Genomic DNA, 6,971 nt, shown 5'->3' on the forward strand with positions numbered 1-6,971 from the left:
GATATAGATATAGATATAGATATAGATATAGATATAGATATAGATATAGATATAGATAATAAATATCTGTAATAAGTTGTAGTTCATAAATTTTATTTTCAAGTCATAATTATTAGGAATTGCGTGTTGTTTTCAATATTCTCACAGAAGGTTAACCTCACATGTCACTTTTAAAAACTTTACGAAATTGAAAATGCCGGTTTTTAAGCCCAATCTTTTCTCTTCAATTCTTTTGAAAACAGAAAATTAGGTAGAAATCGATAAAAATAAGCGACAAGAAACGAAAATAAATGACAAACATGATAAAAATAACAAAAAATGCCCAAAATGTCCATTCGCTCCCAGGCATCATCATTGTTCACATTCATTCACAATAATCAAAATCCTAACAGAATTAAATCGCTCTCTCCAAACGAAATTGCAATCCGTTTTCTCTACCTTCCTCGTTGCATTTTGATTGGCGTCTTATATTTATGGTGATGCTGCTGCAGGACAACCAACTTCCAATCCACCTTTTTGCTTCCAATCTGCCAGCAATCAAACGATGAAAAGGGTTTAGTTGATTGGAACCCGTAAATCTTTTGCATTTGAAGCGAAATTGCTTCCCGATTCCTTTTTTCCGGTGCTACATTTTTTTTTTTGCTGTTGTTGTCCCCTTTCAACGCTCAAGGAATCCATCCGGATGTGTCCAGTTCAGTTCGTTTGCTGATCTGTAATTCGATGTTAATTTTCCGATATTCTGCATAATGGAAACGACTTCCGGTACCTTGTCGGGATTGAGCTCGCAATGAATACAAAACATCGGACAGCAAATTGGAAAAGTTCTAACCGAGATGTGAAATCTGAGCTGAGTGAAAGGCGATCTTTTTTTTACGCAAATGGTATGATAATTTATTCCATCAGGGAAACCGCGTTCCCATGCTAGATGTTCTCGAGATTAGCTTTTTACATGGTGGTTAATGGTGTTTGTGAATTATTTGATTCAAGTGTCAAGTGAACATAAATTGGGACACATTACAAACAGAAATCGATGAAGGACCAATCAATCCCGAAAATACGCTCCAAAAGGTCAGAAAATGCATTTCAAAGTTTTGATTCAAAATTAAGCTACGAATCCCGAAAAAAACGCTTCTAAAGGCCGAAGAGACATTTTAAAGTTTCGATCCCAAATAAAGCTCGGAATCCCGAAAAACCCCTTCTTACTGCCAGAAAATGCATTTAAATGTTGTGATCCCAAATAAAACTCATAATCCCAAAAAAACGCTTCTAAAGGTAAAGGCCAGAAAATGCATTTTCAAGTTTAAATCACAAATTAAGCTCAAACCCCCGAAAAAACGCTTCTAAAGGTCAGAAAATTCATGTTAAAGTTTTGATCGCAAATTGAGCTCAGAATCCCGAAAAAAAAGCTTCTTATGGCCAGGAAATGCATTTTGAATTTTAGATCTCAAATTTATATCAGAATCCCGAAAAAAACGCTTCTAAAGGCCAGAAAATGCATTTTTAAGTTTGAATCCCAAATTAAGCTCAGAATTCCGAAAAAGAAACGCTTCTACAGGTCAGAAACGAATTTTAAAGTTTTGATCCAAAATTAAGATAAAAATTCCGAAAAAAAGCTTCTAAAGGCCTGAAAATGCATTTTAAGGTTTTGATCTCAAACTAAAAATCCCACAAAAAACCCTTCTGAAGGCCAGAAAATGCATTTTTAAGTTTTGATCCAAAATTAAGCCCAGAATCACGATAAAAGGCTTCTAAAGTCCAGAAAACGCATTTGAAAATTTTGATCCAAAATTAAGTTCAGAATCCCGCAAAAAACACTTCTGAAGGCCAGAAAACGCATTTAAAAATTTTGTTCTCAAATTAAGCTCAGAATCCCGAAAAAACGATTCCTATGGACAGAGAAAGCATTTTTATGTTTTGATCCCAAATTATGCTCCAAATCCCGAAAATACGTTTCGAAAGGCTAGAAAACGCATTTTAAAGTTTTGATCCAAAATTAAGCTCAGAATCTCGAAAAACCACTTCTAAAAGCCAGAGAAGGCATTTTAAAGTTTTGATCCTAAATTAAGCTAAGAATCCCGAAAAAAAACGCTTCTAAAGACCAGAAAATGCATTTTAAAGTTTTGATCCCAAATTTAACTTAGATTTCCGGAAAAACGCTTTTAAAGGCCAGCTTATGCATTTAAAGTTTTGATCCCAAATTTGGCTCAAATTTGCTTCTAAAGAACAGAAATTGAATTTTGAAGTTTTGATCCCAAATTGAGCTCAGGTTTTTGAAAAAACGCTATTGAAGACCAGAAAATCCTTTTTAAAATATTGATTCCGAAGTAAGCTCAGATTTCCGAGAAAATGCTTCTAAAGGCCAAAAATTGAATTCTAAAGTTTTGATCCCGAATTGAGCTCAGATTTCCGAAAAAAAGGTATCTAAAGACCAGAGAAAGCATTTTTAAGCTAGGATCCCAAATAAAGTTGGAATGCCGAAAAATCGCTTGTAAATGCCAGAACATGCACTTTAAAGTTTTGATTCCAAATTAAGCTCAGAATTCCGGAAAAACGCTTCTTAAGGCCAGAAAATGAATTTTACAGTTTTGATCTCAAATTAAGCTCAGAATTCCGAAAAAAACGCTTCCAGAGGCCAAGAAATGCATTTTGAAGTTTTGATCCCAAATAAAGCTCCGAATTTAAAAAAAACGTTTCTAGAGGCCAGAAAATGCATTTTTAAGTTTTATTCCCAAACTAGCTGATCCCATGCGAACTCCGTTTCGCTTTCAACTTGGAATATGTCATGAACAGTTTGTATGAAAGTCAATTGCCAAGCATTTTCCTGATGCACTTCCGAATTCATTGTTAAGTAATAATTGCAAAAATATTGGATAATAACTTTGTCTGTCATCTGCTACTAAATTTGTACAGTAATCAATTGACCGTGCCAAAAAACCACGTGTATAAATTTCGACTGGATCATTGCATAACATCTTAATTATTGCCAAAAAGCTAAACCCCTTTCGGGGGCTCTCATCTTCTTTGATATCTGAAATCGATTGCCCTTCCCTCAAAACTCCCGTGTGCAAATTTTCAAAGCAATCCATTGTAAAATAACGTCAATATTGCTAAAACAGTTAAAAATTATTTTATATGGACGAACCCTTTCGTCGACCCCTGGTCAAACATTTGACACCTGCAATCGATTGCCCGTCCCTGAAAACTACCGTGTGCATTTTTTCATCCCAATCCGATGTATAAAAACGACGATATTGCAAAAATATTGAAAGGTTTATATGGACGACCCCTTTTGCCGGCCCCTTACACTGAATTTAATACCTGAAATCCATTGCTCATCTCTCAAAACTTTCGTGTACCAATTTTCGTCTGAATCCGATGTATAATAACTACAATATCGCATCAACAGTGAATAGTTATTATAGACGACCCCTTTGGCCGACCCCTGATTTTAGTTTGGATAAGTGAAATCAGTTGTCTGTCCCTAATAACTCTTATGTGCAAATTTTCATCCCAATCTGATGTATAAAAACGGCAATATCACTAAGATTCTGAAAACTTAATATGGACGACCCCTTTTGCTGGCCCCTTGCACTAAATTTGATACCTCAAATCGATTGCACGTCTCTCAAAACTATCAGGTACCAATTTTCATATGAATCCGATGTATAATAACGTCAATATCGCAAAAAACAGCGAACAGTTAATATGGACGACCCCTTTGGCTGACCCCTTACACAAAATTCGACACCTGAAATCGATTACTCGTCTTTCAAAACACTCATGTGCAAATTTTCAACACGATCCGACAAAAAGTAACGTCAATATCGCGAAAACAATATTTGTCTTGTATGGACGACCCCCTTCAGAAGGGGTCATCCGAAAATCTGAAAATATTTTTCATCATTCGTGGTCCTAATGAGCATCCATGCCAAATTTCAGCTCTCTAGCTCTTAAGACGGCTGAGTCTATAGAGGACAAACAAACAAACATACAGAAATTGCTTTTTATATATATAGATTATGCTCAGAATCTTTAAAAAAACACTTTTTAAGGCCAGAAAATGCATTTCAAAGTTTTGATCCCAAATTAATCTCAGAACTAAAAAAAACGCTCCTGAAGGCCAGAAAATGGATTTTAAAGTTTTGATCCCAAATTAAGCTCAGAATCCCGAAAAACGCTTTTTAAGGTCAGAAAATACATTTTAAAGTTTTGATCCCAAATTTGGCTTAGATTTCCGGAAAAACTCTTCTAAAGGCCAGCAAATGCATTTAAAGTTTTGATCCCAAATTTGGCTCAGATTTGCTTCTAAAGGCCAGACATTGAATTTTGAAGTTTTGATCCCAAATTGAGCTAAGATTTTTTATATTTTGATTCCGAATTAAGCTCAGATTAAAAAAAAATGCTTCTAAAGGCCGAATATTGAATTCTTAAGTTTTGATGCCAAACTGAGCTCAGATTTCCGAAAAAAAGTATCTAAAGACCAGAGAAACCATTTTTAAGTTAGGATCCCAAATTAAGTTAGAATGCCGAAAAATCGCTTGTAAAGGCCAGAAAATGCATTTTAAAGTTTTGATCCCAAATTAAGCTCAGAATCCCGAAAAACCACTTCTAAAAGCCAGAAAATTCATTAGAAAGTTTTGATCCCAAATTGAGCTCAGAATCCTGAAAAAACGTTTCTAAAGACCAGAAAATGCATTTTAAAGTTTTGATCCCAAATTAAGCTCAGAATCGCGAAAAAAAACAAAATAACTTTTTTTTTCATAAATTTATTTAAAAAATGATGTCAGTTACAAAGCCAATAGATCAAGTCCTTTGTCTTGCGTCGGGCGCCACAAATATTTGTCCTTAATATTTCCAAGAAGTCCTGAACAAATCGATTAAAACAAGTGCCGAATTTCAGTCTCGATGGCTAATCAAATGCAGCACTAACGAAAATCACGTCCCTCCTAGACGACGACGACGACAACAACCGACCGAAGCTATCTTCTGGATCATGTAGCGATATTTCTCCATTTCATCATCGATCGTCTTGGCACATTTTATTCCAGCAATTGTCGACGAACGTGCTGCTCGCAAAGTTCCAGGGAACAACAACAGCAACAAGCTAAGCTTACGCAAAAGTGGAAAGCGAAATTCTGTCTTTCGGAGATACAGCTAACAAAACAACCCAGGAAAAAGTAAAAAAAAAAAAATGACTAACGAAACGACAACGACTTAAAAGTGCATGCAGAAAAGCGCATTATGCATTTCGGTATTTCTATTACAGCTTGGGAAGAGAATGTTTTCCCGAACTTTTTCCCGGAATGTGCGTAGGAAGGGAATTTCATCCAGCAGTATTTCTTGATGATGGTGTTGCTGTTGCTATTTTTTTTCCTGCTGGACCACCTTCTAGCTGGCTTTCGGACTGAAATATGGACGGTCCTGGCTGGGTCCACTTGGCTTGGACGTGCTCCGGGTGGTCTGTAGTCGTGATTGGTTTGTTAGAGACATGTTTCGGTTTAGTTATTTCTCTTCCACCACGTAGCTAAGGTTTATGTTTTATGCCAAGAACGGCAGAGAGTGTAGTTTGAAATGCATTAAAAGTTTTTTTTCTTCCGGCCCGCTTGCTCCTTCAGGCTTCCAACGACGACAACGCGTCGCAAAGAACCATCGTCGCCATCTAACAACTCGGCAGTGACACGTTTTTATGGAAGTTCTATACATTTTTTCGACTTCAAACTCCACCTAACCCAAGTTCCAATCTACCCCAGCCCTCAGCTTCTGGGCTCTAGTCCTACCCAGGATGTATTGGATTGGAATTCCGGAAACGTCCACACTGTGTCGTTCCCGGACTGTACTCCAAGTAATGTATCTCAACTGTGTGTGACCAATGGCAAATCGAATAATTTTATTTCAACAAGCTTTCGGAGCGGAAAAAAATTGAGCAGCAGCAACAGAAGAAAAATCCGATAGAAAAGCGAAATGTTGCACATGTTTTCCAGTTCCACTACCAGTAGTGCACCAGCCAAGGGCTATTTGAATTTTATTGCTTTTCAAAAGTGTTGCGCTTTCCCTCTCTCATCCCTTTTAGGTCGGAACGATCGGAATGTCATCCGCCAGAGCCAGAAATGAGCGAGTGGTAGAGTGTGGAATGGAAGAAGCAGCACCCGGAAGTGGAAAATTGTTCCGGGGAAGTGCACTACAAGGACAAGGGCACTCGACAACTCGAGTGACGTAATTTTCTGCCTCTGGATTTGGTTGAAGTATTGGAACGGAAGACTATTTTTTTAGTATCTCCGGCGTGTATGTCGTTCCACTTGATGAATCTTCGCGTTAAGTCGAATACCAAAATTTAAGAACTTTCAACTCTGTTCAAAATTCAGAAAAAACACTTTTTTATTTAGTAACCAAAATTAACATATCGAATAACGACCTAAGCATACAAATCTAGAAATTCTAGAAATTTCTTTGATTTACTATTAATTTGGGCATCATTAGCTTAAAGTTCTTCGATTACAAGCGTTGGTGATGACAAAGTTGATAAGGGCACCCATAGAAGAAGTCGCAAAAATCCGATGCCTGTTGAGCTAATTTCTGTGCCGAAAATGCGTTTAAAAGTGTACTGTATAAAAGATGATAACATTGGAAAAGTACTCCTTGCATAAAGAATTGAGCTCCCAAGCGAATCAAGAAAAACATTTTATGGGATTTTCATCCCAAATTGTCAAATAAACTCATTTAAATAAAAATAAAATGAGAATCGAACTCACTGCAACATTCTCATCTCGGCTTGCCAGTCCGGTATCTTATTGCACCATCTGAGCCGATTAGCAAACGAATATTTATTGTCATAGTCTTTCTGCCGCTGCCAATTACCATAAAAACGCCCTGCTTTGGCCGCCTGCCATTTGGCCGGGGATTTTTTTCATCCTCCTTTGTCTTTGATGGGAAAGGGATGAGAATGGGATGGGAATGGAGTGGGAATGGGAAGC

Source organism: Uranotaenia lowii, chromosome 1, assembly GCF_029784155.1.
Source record: "Uranotaenia lowii strain MFRU-FL chromosome 1, ASM2978415v1, whole genome shotgun sequence".
Classification (NCBI taxonomy): domain Eukaryota; kingdom Metazoa; phylum Arthropoda; class Insecta; order Diptera; family Culicidae; genus Uranotaenia; species Uranotaenia lowii.